The sequence below is a fragment of the Mus caroli genome, chromosome 14 (genome assembly GCF_900094665.2).
Source record: "Mus caroli chromosome 14, CAROLI_EIJ_v1.1, whole genome shotgun sequence".
NCBI classification, from domain to species: Eukaryota; Metazoa; Chordata; class Mammalia; order Rodentia; family Muridae; genus Mus; species Mus caroli.
Genome location: NC_034583.1, coordinates 14,655,399 through 14,674,933, shown reverse-complemented (window position 1 = coordinate 14,674,933; position 19,535 = coordinate 14,655,399).

Genomic DNA, 19,535 nt, shown 5'->3' with positions numbered 1-19,535 from the left:
GGGAGAAACCCGTCTCCATCAGCATCTGGACTAGATGCTAGGGGGAACCCGTCTCCATCAGCATCTGGACTAGATGCTAGGGAGAAACCCGTCTCTATCAGCATCTGGACTAGATGCTAGGGGGAACCCGTCTCCATCAGCATCTGGAGCATAGCTGTGAGAAAGTCTAAACTGACTCCCATACAGAATTCACATGGAGAGACCCACAGAAGTATCCAACTCCCACCCCAGACAAGCCAGGTCCATATCTGGGACATTAGACACCAAAAGTAAATAGAGACTCAGTCATAACAGCAGCAAGCATAATGATGACAGCTGGCAAGATGGCTCAGTGAGTAAAGGTGCTTGCAGCCAAGCCTGAGCCTCAGTTCAAACCCTGAGATCCACATAGTAGATAGAAGGAGAAAATTGATTCTGTGACTGTCCTATGACTTCCACACACACACATATCACGGCACACATGCCCATACATACAGTAAGTATCTTAAAAAATTAAAATATCTACTCTCAGTGGCAAAAATATGGACATGACCCAAGTCATCTGCCAACAGATGAATGGATAAGTAAATACATACGTGTGTGTGTGTGTGTGTGTGTGTGTGTGTGTGTGTGTGTGAGTGTGTGTGTGTGTGCATGTGTGTGTGTGCATGTGTGCGTGTGTGCATGCACACACACACAGAGAAATACTATATGATCTTGAAAATTAATTGCAATGCCTGTTGCAGTGTGGATTAGCTTTCAGAACACTATGCTTTAAGTGAAATAAGCCATCCAAAGGAAGATACATATCATAGAGTCTATTTTTCTGAGGTTTCTAGAGTAGTTTCAATCATGGAGAAAAAAATAGAGGTTGTCAGGGACTGGGGGAAAGGAAACCAGAATCAGTGTTCAAAGGGTTTAGAACTTCCACTTTACAGTAGGAAAGGAGTAACAGAGAAGATGCTGGGGGCAGCTGTGCTACATCCTAAATGTGTTCAGTGCCAACGAATTGTGTGCTCAAAAATGGAAAAATGGTCACAGCCAGGCTGGAGAGGTGGTTCAGTCTGTATAGTGTTTATTTCACAACTGTACCCAATATCCTGCCCCCCCCAAAAAAAGACTGTAGTGCATGTCTGTATTCCTAGAACAGAAACAGGAAGATCGTAGAAGCTCACTGATCAAGCAGTCTAGTTTAATCAGAGAGCTCCAGCAGCAGAGAAGAACCTTGTCTCAGAAGAATGAGGTAGAGCGTGGTAAACGTAGAAGCCGATGTCTACCTTTGAACTTGTGCACACACACATGCCAATACCCATACACACATGCTTACAATGGCAGATTTTACTACATGTATTTTGCCATAATTAAAAAACAATTGGGAGATGGCTCAGTGGTTAAGAGCACTTACTGTTCTTCCATAGGTCCCAGCAACCACATGGTGGCTCACAACCTTCTGTAATGGGATCTGATGCCTTCTTCTGATGTGTCTGAAGATAGCTACAGTGTACTGACATACATAAAATAATAAAATCTTTTTTTAAAAGATTTATTTTAAAAATAAAGATTTTTTTAGATGATCCAAGAAGCAGCCATGAATCCATCTCAGTCTTTATTTTGACCCAGATAAGATCTCAAAAAACAAAACAACCTCCGTGTCCAAATGTCTGACCCATTGGAATTATGACTCAATGAAATAGAGGTGTGTGTGTGTGTGTGTGTGTGTGTGTGTGTGTGTGTGTGTGTACGTGTAGGGTGTACACATGAAGGTCAAGGGTCAGTGTTAGGTGTCTTCCTCAATTACTTCCCCACCTTATTTTTCTAGACAGAGTCTCTTAATGAACCTGGAGTTCGTTCACCAATTGACTGAATCTAGCAGCCAAGAATCCCTGGGACCATCCTTTCTCTGCTTCTCTAATGCTAGGATTATATGCACACCCCACTGTGCCTGGTTTTTCTTGTAGGTATTAGAAATCAAACTCAGGTCCCCATGCATACACAGCAAGCACTCTACTGAGCCATGAAGTTGTTTAAATAGCTTCTCCTGCAGCACTGGTCATTGAGACAGTTGAAACAAGATGGCCAGGCCACCATCACAGATCTGTGGTCATGATGAGGCAGATGTAGGGCTAGGGTTCACGAGTGACTGGGTTACTGGATCCAGGCCTTGCCTTTAGCATAACCACCCCTTGCTTCTGGCTCTTCTGGCTTCACAACCCTTCTCTTATTCACAAGGTAGAATAATTAAGGGTGTGAGAGCCATGCCAACAGAGAAGGGACACCCCTGAGGCTCTCTTTTCAGAACCCTGGGTCCATCTGACACTATTTACCCCATGGAAACTCACATAGTAGCCAGGCTTGAGACATCTGGGAGGTGGGCTGGAACAGGCTTCTACAGAAAAAATTAGACCATCCCTTGGCCAGCCACATAGTCTCAGTCCCCTTCTGTCCCCTGTACAAATATATCACAGACAAGACACAGATCCCTAGGAAGTGGGATAGTTAAATTCACGAGAAAAGTTGAGAAAGCAACATTTCTGTATGTGATGCTCATGCAGCCCCTGCCTATGCAGTCAAAATCTGAAAACGTTTCTCCCTGGCCTGATTCCCTATGGAAAAGTGCCATGTATTACCATAGACCCACACCATGCTTTCTCCAATTGAAGCATGTAGAAAGCTTTCAATATAGAGGGAAAGCTAACCCCACCAGAACTGATGAATCAAGGCCAGTTTATTGATGTAACATTCTGGGAATTCGTAGCCTGAGTAGTCTCCATAGGCATAGAGGACAGTGTGGCACTCTGGAACTCATAGCCTCATCGCCAATGAGTCCTGACCACCATCTCTCAGCTCTGGGACAAAAGCCCAGACTTGTTCACTCAGATTGGGCACTTCCTATGTGTCAGCCAGTGCCTGGCATCTGATGGGACTTGAAGAGACATGAGGAGAAAGATCTTGTCTGTATTGATTGCCATTGTTCTTGTCTCAGTGAGGGTTTCCATTGCTGTAAAGAGATACCATGACCAAGGCAATACTTGTAAAGGTGAACATTTAACTGGGGCTGGCTTACAGTTTTATAGATTCAGTCCATTATCATCATGGTGGGAAGTATGGCAGCTTTCAGGCAGACACGGTGCTGGAGGAGTCAACAGTTTCTACATCTTGATTCAAAGGCAACCAGGAGAAGACTCACTTCCATAGGGAGCCAAGTGGAGGATCTTTTCCACACAGAGTAGAGCCTGGGTGTAGGAGGAAACCTCAAAGCCCACCCCCTCAGTGACACACTTCCTCCAACAAGACCACACCACCTCAGAGTGCCACTTTCCAGCGGCCAAACATATTCAAACCACCACAGTCATCATGCCTAGAATGATATATGACAGTTATGTTGCTGGAGTACCCAACTCCTTCCTTATCTCTTCTGCCTAGTACTAGATGGAGAAACATTGGTTAGACCTCAGCTAGAGCCAATACACTGGCAACTTTTGTACAATAAATAATTATGATTAGTATATACAAATGAACAAACCTCATGCTTCAAACACTGCCATTCTCTGAAGACAATTTTCTCTGGGGCCTGTTTACCGGTGTTTGAATCTAATGCTTTCATACTGTGGTTGTTTAAATGAGAAGGGTCCTCATAGGTTCATATATTTGAATGCCTGGTCCCAGTTGATGGAACTATTTGGGGAGAATTAAAAAATGTGGCCTTATTGGAGGAGATGAGTTCCTGGGGGGTGGGCTTTGAAGTTTCAAAAACTAAGCCATTCTCCCCCCGCCCCTTCCTTGTGCTTGTGAATCAGATGTAAACTCTTAGCTATTTATCTAGCGCCATGCCTGTATGCCTGTACCATGCTCTCAGACAGTGTGGTCATGGAGTCACTCTCTGATACTATAAGCAAGTACCTAATGAATTATTTCTTCTATGAGTTGACTTGGTCATGGTGCCTCTTTATAGCAATAGAAAAGTAACAAACAAACAAATAAGAGTCAGACTGCCTCACACATGTCACTGGTGCTAGGATACCCAGCCATCCTTCACATTTGCAGTACAGTTATCCTTTCCTTGCTCAGCATCTCCTCTTCCTTCCTCTAGACTCTAACCACACTTGACAGTGTGTACAGTGGCCCCACCAGACCCATCACACTGCCCTGTGTTCTCAATAGTTAATGACTAGGGTGAAACATGAGTACCCAGATGAGACGACTGGAGTCCCTTTCCTGGGAACTTTCAACTAGACTTAAAGACAAGCCTAAATGGTGGACATGGGCGTGTGAGCAAGCTTTGGTATCTGAGCCTTTCACGTGAGGAGAGGCTGGGCAGATAAGTTGACACAGACCATCCCTAGGAGGGAAGAAGGTATGAGTGCTGATTGTGTAGGGGAACATATGCTCTCCACACCAAGTCATCCAATCTTCTCTCTGATGTCTCAAATGAAGTAGAGGAAGAAGAGCAGTCAACAAGAATGGAAGGCTGAAAATGGAAGTAGAGTTAAGCCTAGGGAAGAAAGGAGTGTGGGCAGTTTGGAAGAGAAAAGGGAAGAAAAAGGCTCAAGAGAGAGGAAAGGATATGCAGACAAACTGGTAGACAAATCTGTCCTCTAAGATTGGGAAACTGGCCGCTGGAGGATGAGAAAGAGTATCCCCAGTATTTGTTTGGATATTAGGAGGAGATGCCTAGAGTAGAGAGAGGAACGATGTGAGGGCACTGGCATGTCCCTAAGCCAAGGAGTTACAGTGCAGAAGGCAGAAGACAGAAGTCAAGTGGCAGCCACCCCATAAACAGCTACTACCAGAAACACAAAGCTGGGACACACTTTAACATAAGAACCAGAAGCCATCTGCAAAGAATGACACTTCTGCCCACATATAGGTAGGGAGAATGGAGGTGGAGAGTTCCACAGGCCTGTTCAGTGTCCTTCCAGCAGTCTGCTTGAAGAACCCAGGGTCATGTTCCTTCCCCTGGAGCCCACATACCAGAGGACATGAGATGCCATCATTACACTTTGCCATGAGGTCATGAAACATGAAAAGGATTGCAATAGCTGCTATGGGCATCACAGGCTAGAGAGCACAGCTACCCTGAACTGCCACGATGTGGGGCCTCAGTAGTGTCTCCTTATAAAAATGTCACATGGACCTGCCTATGCTCTGGCAGATGGGAAGGGACTATGAGACATCACCACAGACAATATAGAAAGATAAGGGCCATATCCTCGGCCAGGGATTGGGCATGTCCTTAAACATTAGCCAATATCCAGTATCAGATGAGACAAGACAGCATGAAGAAAACAGTCTTATTCATCCATCATGATCACCACTGTCACCATATCTAGAATGGTATTTGTAGTGGCTATTCCTGGTTGTCAACTTGACTATATCTGGAATGAAGTACAATCCAGAATTGGAGGGCTCACCAGTGATCCTAATCTGGAGGCTGGGTTTCTGACCTGGATCTTGGCATGGAGATCTTGAGGCATAGTGGCTATGAATTCTAGAAGATTAAGACAGGGAGACCTCTGAGTTCAAGGTCATCTGGGATTAAAGGTGTGGTGGCACACTCCTTTAATCTGGGCTATACCTTCTGCTGGAGACCTACATAAGGACATTGGAAGAAGGAAGATGTACATTCTTTCTCTCCTTTGCCTGCTTGCCTTGTGGGACTAAGCAACTGCTAGATCCTTGGACTTCCATTCACAGCTGCTGCAGACCTTTGTTGGGAGTTGGATCACAGGCTGTAAGTCAACAACAAATTCCTTTACTATATAGAGACTACCCAGAAGTTCTGTGACTCTAGAGAACCCTGACTAATACAGTATGTGACAGGCATGTCGACTGGGCACACATTCAGCAAGTACTGTTTTCATGTTGAGTACTATGAACATAGCCTGGGATGCTATCTAAGTCCTGGGATTTCTCTCGCTTTAAAAACAGCCATCAGATATACTGGATAATACTGATTATAATTTTAAGTTCATCTCAGTAGAAGTAAGAACATACCTTGCCCTTAGTTCCCCGTGGCCATGGAAACTCCTGTTGTAGCTATAACCTAGACCATATGTCCAGTGGAAACAAGACAGCCAAACTGAAGGCAAAGGACTCAGACAAAAACCTTTTCAATATCAGCTCTATACTCCCCATCCTTTGAAAGGACAGACATGGCCAAGCCCAGCCCCAAGTCCTCATTCGCCCCTCCCATACCCACACAGTAGGCCAGAAACCACAGAAGAAAATTCTGGAGCTGGGTAGAGGTAAAGGATTCTTTTTTCCATCTTTTTTTTTTTCAAGACAGGATTTCTCTGGGTAGCCCTGTTTATCCTGGAACACACTCTGTAGACCAGGCTGGCCTTGAACTCAGAGATTCACCTGCCTCTGCCCCCCAAGTGCTGGGATTAAAAGCATATGCCACCACCTTCTGGCAATTCCTTCTGTTTCTGTTCTGCTCTCCTTTTGTCCTCTCCTCCATGTCACTTCACCTTGTCTCCTTCCCCACCCTTGGCCTGTTCCCTCCACAGGCCCTCTCCTCACCCTTCTGGACTATACAGACACACCGATTCCTACAGCATGAAAAATAACTCTACAGAATAAAGACGTCTGCCCACTGATGAGCATGTTGGCAGACCGCTGTCAGAGATCCCTGGGCTAGGGTTGGGCGGTCTTTCAAAAAAGTTGTTTCTCTCCCCCTCCTGTCCTCCTTCCTCTCTCCCTGTCCCCTGGCTCCCTGACCCCCCTCTTTGCTTACTTATTGGAGTAGTAATAAATATCAGGTCGACAGGCCCTTCTCACAGTTACAAAGCTACCTGGAAAGGAGCTGGATAATTAGCAGTCTTGAAGATGATATATGATCTCCATTACCCTTTGGGACTGGAGACTAAACGAGGACAGAGCTAATTGCCGTGCAAAGCAGTTTGCCATGAATGAGGGAAATGCAGACCCTGTCTCCTGCCCAAAAAAAAAAAAAAAAAAAAAAAAAAAAATCCCTCTTGCTGGTCTGCTCTCCAGGCTGGTTTCTGCCGCAGGAGTTCACTCGGTGTCCATAAATCATGGGCTGCTTACAGCTGAGGCTGCCTGGAGTAGTCAGCGGCTGTTCGCTGAGTGACAGATCCCAGCCGACCGAATTAGAGCTTCAACTCACTCCTTTCTTCTCCTGCTCCTCCTCCTTGTCACACTGACCAGAAAATTAAACCCAGACACCTCCAAGAGGGCAGTAGAGGCCCAGGATAGGTTGGGGGCTGTGGACGTGGGTTGTTTTCCCCATTTTCCATGTCCAGCTGCTCCCTCCCCACACACGGCTCTCCTCTCAAACACACTCAGGTCCCTAAAGCCAAAGGACTAAGGGGCCTGCTGGCCCTGCTCCGGAATGCTCCAGGCTGGGCGTTTGTCCTTGGCTTGTCATAGAGACAAATGTGGCCTCCCCTCCGGCCTGCATCTCTCCTTCTCTACCACCACTCTAGCAGGAACTTCTTTACTTCACTTAAAGGAGGAGGACAGACAATAGCCGCATGTGTGTCTGCAATAGACAGACTGCAGGACTTCTCCCCACCCCACCCTACCTCCCATCCCCACCCTGGGTAGAGCAGACCTCAGGGAAAGCTTTCTTCTCCCTCCTTCACACCCACCTCTGGGGCACTCCTCAAAGAGCCTTGACTCTGAGGTCCCAGGATCCACAGTGGACATGCAAATCTCTGGCCTCCCCCAATCTATTACATAAGCCTGGGGTACCTATGAAGGTCCCTCCCAGCGAGTAGACATCACTTTCACACTCAGAACTAGGCTCCTGGCTTTTCTAATAATGAATTCTTCGTATTGCCAAATTATATTTGACACTTCATTCAAAACTCAGGCTTTCATAATACAAGCTGCCTTCTGGCAGGAAGGGTACCAGAAACTCTCAAGATCCGTGCAACCTGACAGGTAGGCCCAGAGGGATGTGTGATAGACTGTCAAGTTGACAGGATCTAGAATCATCCAGGAGATAAACCTGTGGGTGTGCCTGGGAGGCATTATCTAGATTAGGTTAATTGAGGTGGGCCAATCCACCCTAAATGTAAGAGACACCATTCTGTGGGCCCTCCCCAACTTCAGAAATCTGAGCATCTCTCTCTCTCTCTCTCTCCCTTTCCCTCCCTTCCTCTCCCTCTCTGTCTTTCCTAGATGTGGGTACAATATGACCAGCTGCTGCGGCCATGACTTGCTCATCATGATGGGCTGTATCTTCAAAGCCAAAATAAACCCTTCCTCCCTTTAACTCCTGCTAGTTGGCTTTTGGTTACACAAGGAAAGGAAGTCTTCCAGAATGGGCTGGTCCATGGGAGCTCCCAGAGAGGAAGGAGAGCTGACTTACTTACTGCCAGCTGCTTTCTATGCAATACTGTGTATTTCTTATCCCCACTGCCTTCCACTGACCCCATGAGTAACTGTCACCACTGCCTCCATTTTGCAGCTGAAGAAACTGAGGTCCACAAGGTCAAGTCACCCAAAGTCATGTCAGGGACAAAGGCCAAGTTGGGAGTCGTGCTCTGATGGGCTCCCAAATTCTTTATGCATACCCCTGAGAATAACAGCTCTACACCTTGACCTACTAGTAGGTGACTTGTCACCCCAACATTATTATTAATGCAGTGTCTTTCCACTCTCAACTGTTACTAGTCTGGGTGATAAATCACAGGGTCACCTTCTCAAGCATTTGGCTCCTCGCGTTCCCAGCCTCATCTCCTCCAGCCAGGCAGGGAGATCCTAGAAGGGGTTGAGTTCTTGCTGACCTCACCACCTGCTACCTAGGCCTGTTTCCACTCAGCATTCAGGTCCTCCTGAAATTCCAGGTCTTCCTTTACCTACCTTCCATGAACCTTAAGCTGGGTCCTACCTTCATTCTATCTCACAAACACTGATTCATTTTCTCAGAATTACCACTTGTGATAACATATGCTTCTTTGTCTAATATCCATTTCCCCCATCAGACTGTGAAGGCACCACGAAAGCCTCAGCCACTGTATCTGCAGGCCTGCCTTGGAGCTGTGCCCACAGTGTGTGATTTATGAGTGAATGAATGAATATATAACATTTCTCCCAAATGCAAATATCAACATACATATGTACTCCGGAATACCTAATCCCCCACAATCATCACTAAGGAGATAGAATTCCATTCTGGAACAAGCTGAGCCTCCCCCTAGCATCACAGACCACTTATCTTCCCATCAGAGGATCTCAGAAGCTGAGTCAGGAGATACCTGTGGGATGTGAGACATGACAGAGCAAGGGCTTCTCCAGCCTGCTTCTCATCAGCACAGATGGGATATAAGCCACATTGCTTCTACCTCCACATCAGCCGTACAACCCACAGTGAGTAGCCACCCTATTTCCTATAAATGGATTGTTGGGGATGTAACAGAATGAATCTTGCTTTTTTATTGTTGTTTACATTACTTTGTATGTGTGTGCATGTACCATGATACGTATGCGACGTCAGAGGACAACTTATGGGAGTGTGCTGCCTCCTGTTATGAAGGTCCTGCTGATAGAATTTAGGTCCTCTGACTTTCTGACAAGTGCCTTTACCTCCTGGGCCCTCTTCTCTTGCTAGCCCACTTCTTGGAGGTGGGGAAATAGGTCAGTCAGTAGTGTTGACCTTGAAGGCATGAGATCCTGAGTTAGATCCCAAGCTTAAAAAGACAGGCGTGGTGGTGTGTGCTTGTAACCCCAGTGACGGGAAAATAGGCATGAGACAACCTCTGCAGTCTGATGGCAGCCAGCCTAGTCAGATCAGCAAGCCCCACACCAGTGAGAGGCATCCTGAAGTTAGCCTCTGGCCTCCACAAGCATGCATGCATGCATATATGGACACTTGTATACATAGTTATATACACAGTAAAAATAAATACAAACTTTCTCCTGTCTTGCAATAGACTTAATGCCTATATGATATGTATATATGTACATATATATGTTGTTTGCATGTGTGTGTGTGTGTGTGTGTGTGTGTGTGTATTACTCATGGGTTGAAATTCTAATCCCCAAGTCTATGAAAATGAGGTGATTTGAGAAGTAAAACCCTCATGAAAGGGGCTTTACTGAGACCCACTGCCCCTTTAGCCATATGAAGTTATAAGAAGATAGCTATACAAGAGAATGGATTGTCATCAGTGGACATGAGCCTGTCAGTACCTTGACCTTGGACTGTGAGAGATAAAGTTTCTATTATTGATAAGCCCTTCAGTCTGTTGGTATTTTGTTACAACAACCTGAGTGGTTAAGACACAGTCCTCCCAGGCATTGTAGGAAGCTTTGCTCCTGTTGCAAAAGCACCCCTGTATACCACTGTCCACCCTTGGAAAGACAAAGACAAAGGCTGGGCTGGGCACTCTGGAAGGGTTGGAACGATGTCTGCCTTTGCCCACACCCTAGCATGGGTAAAGGATACCATAGTGGGGGGAAAAGTTACATATGGAGCCTCCTGGTTGTGGTGGTTCCCCCTGTAGACCTTAGGAATGTCCACTTTTCAAGCATTAGGCCATAAGCCTAGCCCGTCTTCTGTGCTAAGGGAGACAGCATGAAAGCAAGAGGCACTGAAGGGTCCTGGAGCCTATCTCTTGGAGTCATTGCCAAGGAAGAAGAGGAGTCAGAGCCCCAGATCAGCATAGCAAACTCAACAATAAGATTCTTCTACCCCAACAGAACTACAAAAGGCAAATGTCTGCCTGGCTCCCCATCAGCCTGTCTGATGGACTTGGGTGTGGATATAGATTCTGAAAGCAACCTGTAACTTCATCTGAACAGAAAAAAATAAAAGACCTTGTTCCAGAGGGCAGCTATAGACATCTCTCCAGACTCCAGAGAAATGCATTCAGACATGCAGACAGATGGGCAGATAGAATAGCAGATAGATGCATAGATGTATACAAAGATGCACAGAAATGTACAACAGAAGGTGACAGATGCACAACTGTTGGCACGTTCTCATATCAGCTTCTTCATCCAGCCAGTCCCACCAAACCCCTGTGTCCTCTAGATCTGCTAATTGAAAAGTCGGATCATACCTCAGCAGTGAAGACTTGCCTAAACTATAAACGTCTTTTAACATTGCTCTGGATGAAAGCAAAAAAAGCAAAGGAGACAGCCTTCTACTTCCACAAGGTAGGATTGGATCTGCTGCCCATCTGAAACAACTAAGAAAGCATATGACATCCTTGAAATGACTCCCAAGATGCTGAACATCAAGCAACACAAAAGAAATCAGGTGCTGTATGTTTATGGGGCCATATTCTTCTAGAATCATCTTGTATACAAAGGACACTAATGAATGACAAATGTCTCTCTCCTTCTCTACAGCCTTTACTCTGTGCAAATCTGAGATGTCACTATGCATTTGTGATGTCTGTCTTTGTTTTGATAACATTTTGCCAAACTGACCTCTGCACTCCTTTTGTAGCCATCACAAGTAGCAATAAAAGCATTTAATTCATAAAAAAAAAAGAAAAGAAAAGAAAAATGAAATCAGGTGCTGGGTTCTACTTGGAAGTGGAGCATTTGACAGCAAGCATGAGGCTCTGGTTTCAATCCCCTACACCAAAAAAGAGGTGGCGGTGCAACAAGGCAAAATATGTCCTGTTCCCAACTTAGGGCCTTGGGAAGGTTTCCAAGATATGGCAAAACTAAGAGGAATCCCAAGCAGGATTGGCTAACTAAGTACAAGGAGTAAAGCTAGGAATCCAAGCCAGCCAAGGCATCAGCATCCATGGAGGAGAGCACTGGGGAGGGTCCCTGAAGCATGTGGCAGAGTACCATTCAGCGAGAGGTATACATGAGATTGCTGGCCAAGGCCAGGGGGAAAAACAACTACCATGGGAAAAGAGAAATCAAAATCAATTATGCAATGTGCCACATTTATAAAAGGAAAGGCTAAAAGCAAATGATTGTCTCAATAGATAAAGAAGAAATCCTTGGTGAAATCCGGTGCCTAGTCCCTGATGAAAGTCCTTAAACTATAACTAAGAGGAAGTGACCTGCTATGGAACCTGTGACACTGTCTACTGACATCACACTGGAGAATGAAAGACTGCCTGCTTTTCCCTTAGGAGCAGGAATAGGATAAGAATGTCCTTTCTTGTAACCTTTTCTTAACATTGTACTAAAGGTTATTGCTACTCCAGCAAGACAAGAAAAGGATTTTTAAGGCATCTAGTTGGCACAGGCCATAAACGTCCATACCGTTAATAATATATGAGCAAAACATGGGAGAATCTAGGATGCCATATGCCTTAGTCAGTGTTCTACTGCTGTAAAGAGGCACCATGACCTTGGTGACTCTCATGAAAGAAAGCATTTAGTTGGGGCTGTCTTACAGTTTCAGAGATTTAGTCCATTATCATCATGGCATTATCATCAGGTAGCATGATAGTGCAAGCAGACATGGTGCTGGAGAAGTTTACAGTTCTATGTCCTAGTATGCAGGCAGCAGGAAGAGAGAGACACTGAGGCTGGTTAGGCTCTTTAAACTTCAAAGCCCACCCCCAGTGACACACACCTCCTAGGTCAAGTAGCTCCACTCCCTAATGATCAAGCATTCAAATGTATGAATATTCATATTCAAATATATGAATAAGACTGGGGGCCATTCTTATTCAAACCACCACACCTTCAAAATGCCTACCCCTCAGATTATGGATATAGAAGAAAAATAGGCCAGGCAGTGGTGGCACATGCCTTTAATCCCAGCTCTTGGGAGGCAGAGGCAGGTGGATTTCTGAGTTTGAGGCCAGCCTAGTCTTCAGAGTGAGTTCCAGGACAGCCAGAGCTATACAGAGAAGCCCTGTCTCAAAAAAACAAGAAGAAGAAAAGAAGAAGAAGGAGGAGGAGGAGGAGGAGAAGGAGAAGAAGGAGGAGGAGGAGAAAGGAGAAAAAGGAGAAAGGAGAAGGAGGAGAAAAGGGACAAGAGGCCCACAGAACGCCAAATAGATAGGACCAGAAAAGAAACTTCCATAAAATATAATGTAGTTATAACAGAATAAAGAAAGGGTATTGAAAGCTGCAAGAGGTGAACATCCAGTCACAAACACAGACCCATCAGAGTAACGCGTGATTATTCAGTAGAAAAGTTTAGCTCCCTAAGGGCCTGGAAAGATACAGTCTAAGTTCTGAAAGAATTAAAGTGTCAAACCAGACTGTAACACACAACAAACTATCTAAAATTGAAGATAAAAGAAATACTACCTGTTAAATTTAATTTAATTTAAAAAAAAACAAAACACCTACAGGTTGGAGGGCCAGCTCTACAGAGGATACTGGAATGTATACTTCAGTGTAAAGAGGTTAGATACACCCAAGAGGTCATAGGAAACAAATCCAGAACAATTCACCAAAGGAGGCCAGAAACAATAAAAAACAACAACAGAAAGGGCTGAAGCAATGGCTTCAAAGCACCTTCAGCTTTTGCTCACCGAGGACACAGGTTCAGCTCCCAGAACCCACGTGGTGGCTCTACAACTACAGAACACTGAAACCCAAATGCTAGAGAGTGCACATTCTTAGCAGCAGCCCATGGAACTTTCTCCAACATTGACCCCATATTAGGCCCTACAATGTGACTCAATAAACATATAAAAAGGGAAATAACAATCTACCTCCTATCTGACCACAAGAAAATAACATAATAAATACCTAAAGTAATGGAAACTACAGAAGCTACACAAGACTATGGAGACCAGACAACATACTAGTGAAGAGTAAGTGGGGAAAGGAAGAAATCAAGAACTTTAAATTCCTAGACTTGGGTAAAAATGAAAACACAACTTTCTAAATCTACTAGATAAAATGAAGGCAGTCATAAGTTGGAAATATGTAGTGCTAAGTGCCTACATATTTTTTTTTGAGATTTAAAATTAATAGTTTTGTGATGCATCTGAAAACCTTGAAAAAAAAAAAAAAAAACAAGAACAAACAACATTCCCCCAACATTAGATGTGAAGAAATAATCGAAATGAAGCTTGAAACAAAGCTATGTATCTCTTCACAGCCATAGAAACCTAAACTAAGGGCTGGAGAGATGGCTTAGTGGTTAAGAGCACTGACTGCTCTCCCAAGGGTCCTGAGTTCAATTCCCAGCAACCACATGGTGGCTTACAACAATCTATAAAGGGATCTGACGTCCTCTTCTGGTGTGTCTACAGCTACAGTGTACTCATATAAATAAAATTAATAAATCTTAAAAAAAAAGAAACCCAAACTAAGACACAAATATTAGCCAAAATAACCAAAAGAAAAAAGTTAGGACCCAAATTAATAAAATTAGAGATGAAAAATGAGACATTACCGAAGATATTTAAGAAAATTCTGAGAATTGTAAGATCATACTTTAGAAAGCTATGTTTCATCAAACTGGAAAATCTAAAATAAATAGATGAATTTCTAGATGTATATAGCCTATCAAAGTTAATATGAAGTAAATGATTTAAACAGATTCATAACAACCAATAAAATAAAGGCAGTAACTAGATATCCCCCTACTAAAAAATTTCCAGGGCCAGGTGGATTTTGTGAAGAATTCTATCAGACCTTCAAAGAATAACTAACATACATAATTACTCAATAAAATAGAAAAGGAAGGAACAATTCTAAATCCTTTAATAAATATTTAATTTTTTTAATTTTAAGTGTATGAGAATTTTGCCTGTATGTACATCTGTGTACCATGTATATGACTAATGCCTTTAAAAGCCACAAGATGTAGAATCTCTTAGAGCTGGAATTACAGATAGTTGTGAGCTACCATGTAGGTGCTGGGAGCCAAACTTGGGTCCTTTACAAGAGTAGCGAGTGCTGTTAACTGCTGAGTCATCTCTTCCAAATTCCTTTTATGAAGCTAGTTTGATGGTTTGAATAAGATGTCTCCCATAGTCTCATGTATTTGAATACTTAGTCTCCACTTGGTAGCACTGTTTGGATAGGTTAAGGAGGCAATGCCCAATAGAGGAAGTATGTTACTGGGATGGACTTTGAGAGTTTAAAAATCCATGCTGTCTTACTTAGGATTTCCATTGCTATGAAGAGACACCATGACCAAGGCAACTCTTATAAAAAACAACATCTAATTGGGGCTGGCTTACAGGTTCAGAGTTAAGTTCATTATCATCATGACAGGAAGCATGGCAGCCTCTAGGCAGGCACAGTGTTGGAGAAGGGGCTGAGAGTTCTGCATCTTGATCTGACTGCATCCAGAAGAAAGAAGACTGACTTTCAGGAAGCTAGGAGAGGGTCTCAAAACCCACACCAACTGTGACACGCTTCCACCAACAAAACCCACCCCCCACATGATATACTTCCTCCGCAAGGGCACACCTACTCCAACAAGGCCACACCTCCTAATAGTATCTCCAACAAAGCCCATCCCCACAGTGACACACTTCCTCCAACAAGACACACCTACTCCAACAAGGCCACATGGCCTAACAGTGACACTTCCCATAGGTCAAGCATATTCAAACCACCACACAATGCTGCTTTTGTGCATCTTCTCTACTGTGATTCAATGTGTAAGTTCTCAGTTGTTGTTCTGGCTGCAAGGACTGCCACCTGCTACCCTTCCTGGGCCATCATGGACTCTTGTCCCCCTGGGACTATAAACCAAACCCCTTTCTTCTATAAGTTGCCTTGATCATATTGCATCATCACAGCAAGAGAAACATACCTAATATACTGGTATATACTGGCACCAAAACAAAATAAAACAAAAAAAAAGGAAATGTTGGGGCCAATCTCCCTGATGAACATAGATGCAAAAATTCTTAATAAAATATTTGTAAACGGAATCAAAGAACACATCAAAAAAATCATCCAGATTCATCCCAAAGAGTCAGGGGTGATTCAACATACATAAACTAATAATGTAATCCACCACATAAATGGATTTAAGGTCAGAAACAACATAATCATCTCATTAGATGCCAAGAAGGCCTTTGATAAAACCCGACATCTCTTCATGATAAGCGTCCTGGAGAATTTAGTGATTCAGGAGACATCTCTCAACATAACAAAGGTAAAACACAAGTCCACAGCCACCACCACACTAAAGAGGAAAACAAAAAGACAGAGAATTCTCATCCGAATCAGGAACAAGACAAAGATGCTCATACCCTCTATAGCACTGGAAGTCTTAGCAGTAAGACAAGAAGAAAAGATAAAGGTGATACAAATAAGAAAACAAAATCCAAGTATCATTATTTATAGATATGACCTAAGCATTAAAGACTCCACAAACATTAAAAAACCCTACAGCTGATAAACACACTCAGCACAATAACAGGATACAAAATTAACACATAAAAATCAAGTCTTTCTGTACACCACAAACAAACACACTGAGAAAGAAATTAGGGAAACAGTCCCATTCTCAATAGCTTCAAAAAAACCCTCTTGGAATAAATATAACAAAAGAAGTGAAAGACTTAAACAGTGAAAAGCTTAAGCCACTGAAGAAACAAACTCAGGGTTAGGGTAACAGAAGAAAGATCTCCCGTGCTCAGGGATCAGTAAGATTAACATTGCAAAAATGGCCACCCTACTAAAAGGTATCTACAGATTCAATAAAATCCCCATCAAAATGCCAACCGGTTTCTCCACAGAAATTGAAAAGTAATCTCAAAATTCATATAGAACCACAAAATACCCTAGATAGTCAAACAATCCTGGACAATAAAAACACTGCTAGAGGAGTCATCACCTCAAATTTCAAGTTATACTACAGTTATATTACTAAAAGCAGCATGATACAGGGATAAAATCAACAATCAATTGAATAGAATTAAGTACCATGTCCTACAGTTGTTTGATTTTTTCCAAGAGGCCAAAAATACATATTGGAGAAAAGGCAGCATCTTCAACAAATGGTGCTGGTCAAGCTGGTAGCTTCATGAATGACACTAGATCCTTATCTCTCAAGCCTCATAACACTCAAACTCCCAAAGACCAAGGACTGAAATATAAGGCCTGATCCTGGACGCATTAGAAGAAAAATCAGGGACTATGCATCAGCTTACAGGCATGGGAAGGGACTTTCTAAACAGGACCTCAGCAGTCCAGGCATTAAACTCAACAATTGAATGCTGGGACCACATGGAACTAAAAAGCTTATTACAGCAAAGGATACCATCACTCAAGCAAAGAGACAGCCCATGGGATAGGAGAAATCTTCCCCAGATATATATGATAGGGTTAGTGTCTACAATATACAAAGAATTCAAAATATTAAACACTGATAAAAACAAACTCAGTTAAACTGGGACCTGGAACTGAACAGAGAATTCTTAAATGGAAAAATACACATGGCTGAGAAGTATTTTTCAGGATTCAACATCCTTAGCCATTGAAGGAAATGCAAATTAAGACTACCTTGAGTTTTCATCTTATCCCAGTCAAAATGGCTAAGATTAATTTTTTTAATGACAACAAATTCTAATTCTGGTATAGATATGGGGGAAGGGGAACACTTATTCCCCATTGGTAGCAGTGTAACTTGGTGTGGCCACTGTGGAAATCCGAATGGAGGTTCCTCAAAAGGCTAGAAGTAGATCTACCATATAATCCAGCTATCCCGCCCCTAAGCACATTCCCAAAGCATCTTCTATCCTACCACTGCAATACCTGCTCATCCATACTCACTGCTGCTCTGCTCACAATGACCAGGACACGGATATAGCCTAGATGTCCATCAACTGATGAGTGGGTAGCGGACATATAGTACAAAATGGAATATTATTCAGCTATCAAGAAAAAATATACTTAGGAGATTCATAGGTAAATGGAGAGAGCTGGAAATAATCATATTCTGTGTGAGGTAACCCAGACTAAAAAGACTGGCACCAGGTTTCACTCATATGTAGATGCCAGATTTGAATCTATAGATTTGTGACTCTAAATTGGATGATCAATACAAGTCAAGAAACTAGAGGTGTGAGAGATAGAGGGACACAGTAGGAAAGGGAGTCTGTGGAAGGTTAATTGACACTAAAGACCTTTAAAAAGCCGTATTGAAGTCTACTATTGCAGAGGCTCCCTAAAATATATACATATATGTGGTGGCTATTCTTGGTTGTCAACTTGACTATATCTAGAATTAACTAAAACTGAAAAATGGAAGGGCCCATCCATGAGGGATTTTTTTAATAACTTGAAATGGGAAGATCTACTTCTAACTGAATCTTGAGGGTGAAACACACACCTTTAACTCAGATCTTTTGCACAGGGAAACCCCACCTCTAGTCTGGGCAATGCATTTTACTGGAAGCCTATACAAGGACATGGAATAAGGAAGAATTTGCCCTTCACCTGCTTGCTCTCACCTCACTAACAAAGACACTCCTTCACTGGCATTAGAGCCTACTTCCTCGGAGTTCTAGTGTATACTGACTAGCAACTGAGGCATTCGGCCTCCCAGACTGAGCAACTACTGGATTCTTGGACCTTCTGTTCATAGGTAGCCATTGCTGGGTTATCTGGACCACAGCTTGTACATAACTCTAACAAATCTCAGATAGATAGATAGATAGATAGACAGACAGACAGACAGACAGACAGACAGACAGACAGATAGATAGATAGATAGATAGATAGATAGATAGATAGATAGATGATAGATGATAGATAGATAGAGATATGCAGAGAGAGATTCATTTTGTAAGTTCTGTAACCCTAGAAAACCCTGACTAATACAATATACATACATAAAAAGTTAAAATAGAGTTAGTTACCTTATAATGAGGGAGCAAAGTCTCTCTCAGATACCATAGTCTATCAAATAAAAATCTCAGTACCAGGTTCAGGTTACCTCTTTTGGAATTGCTGGTCATTGGGATTGAACAGGTGCACCCCATATCTGCACCCCACTGTACACTTGTATACATACACACACACACACAATTACAGGTCATTGCCATTGTTCTTGGTTACCGTCCAGAACCTGATGATAATACCCAGTCACTGAAGACACCACATATTTGGATCATAGGACATAGAAGAGTCAAATATGTACAGTCCACAGTGACTACCTTTCATACGCATGCCACTGAGGACAAAAATAAACAGTAACTTTACCTAGATGTGAACTCTGCAAGCTACATTAGCAATTGGCCTGGCAGGCTATGCCCATTGGTTGCAATAGTGGCATGAATGCTTTGGGAGTGATCTATTTTCTGATGGGATTTAAAGCCTTCCCCAAAAGACAGAGCTCATAAGACCCCGTGGATGACTTCGGTAATAGTCCCTAAGGGAGAACATCATACTATTATTCTCCTAAATGTAAATCCTAGTGATAAACTCCCTGCCCCACCCTGGTTCTGGCCTTTATATCCCTAGATGAGTTCATCTCTCAAATGTTATCAGAGAAGATGGTAATTAATACAGAGACCCACAACTGGTCAACAGGCAGAAAATAAGAGATGACGGAGTGCTCGCTTCTAAGTGGGCATAGCTATATCATAAACCACTCTCCCCAAAGCCCAGGAATAATCACAAAGGAGGGGGCAGACCTCAACAGTGAAACAATATTTGGTGGGCATAGTAGTGCTATT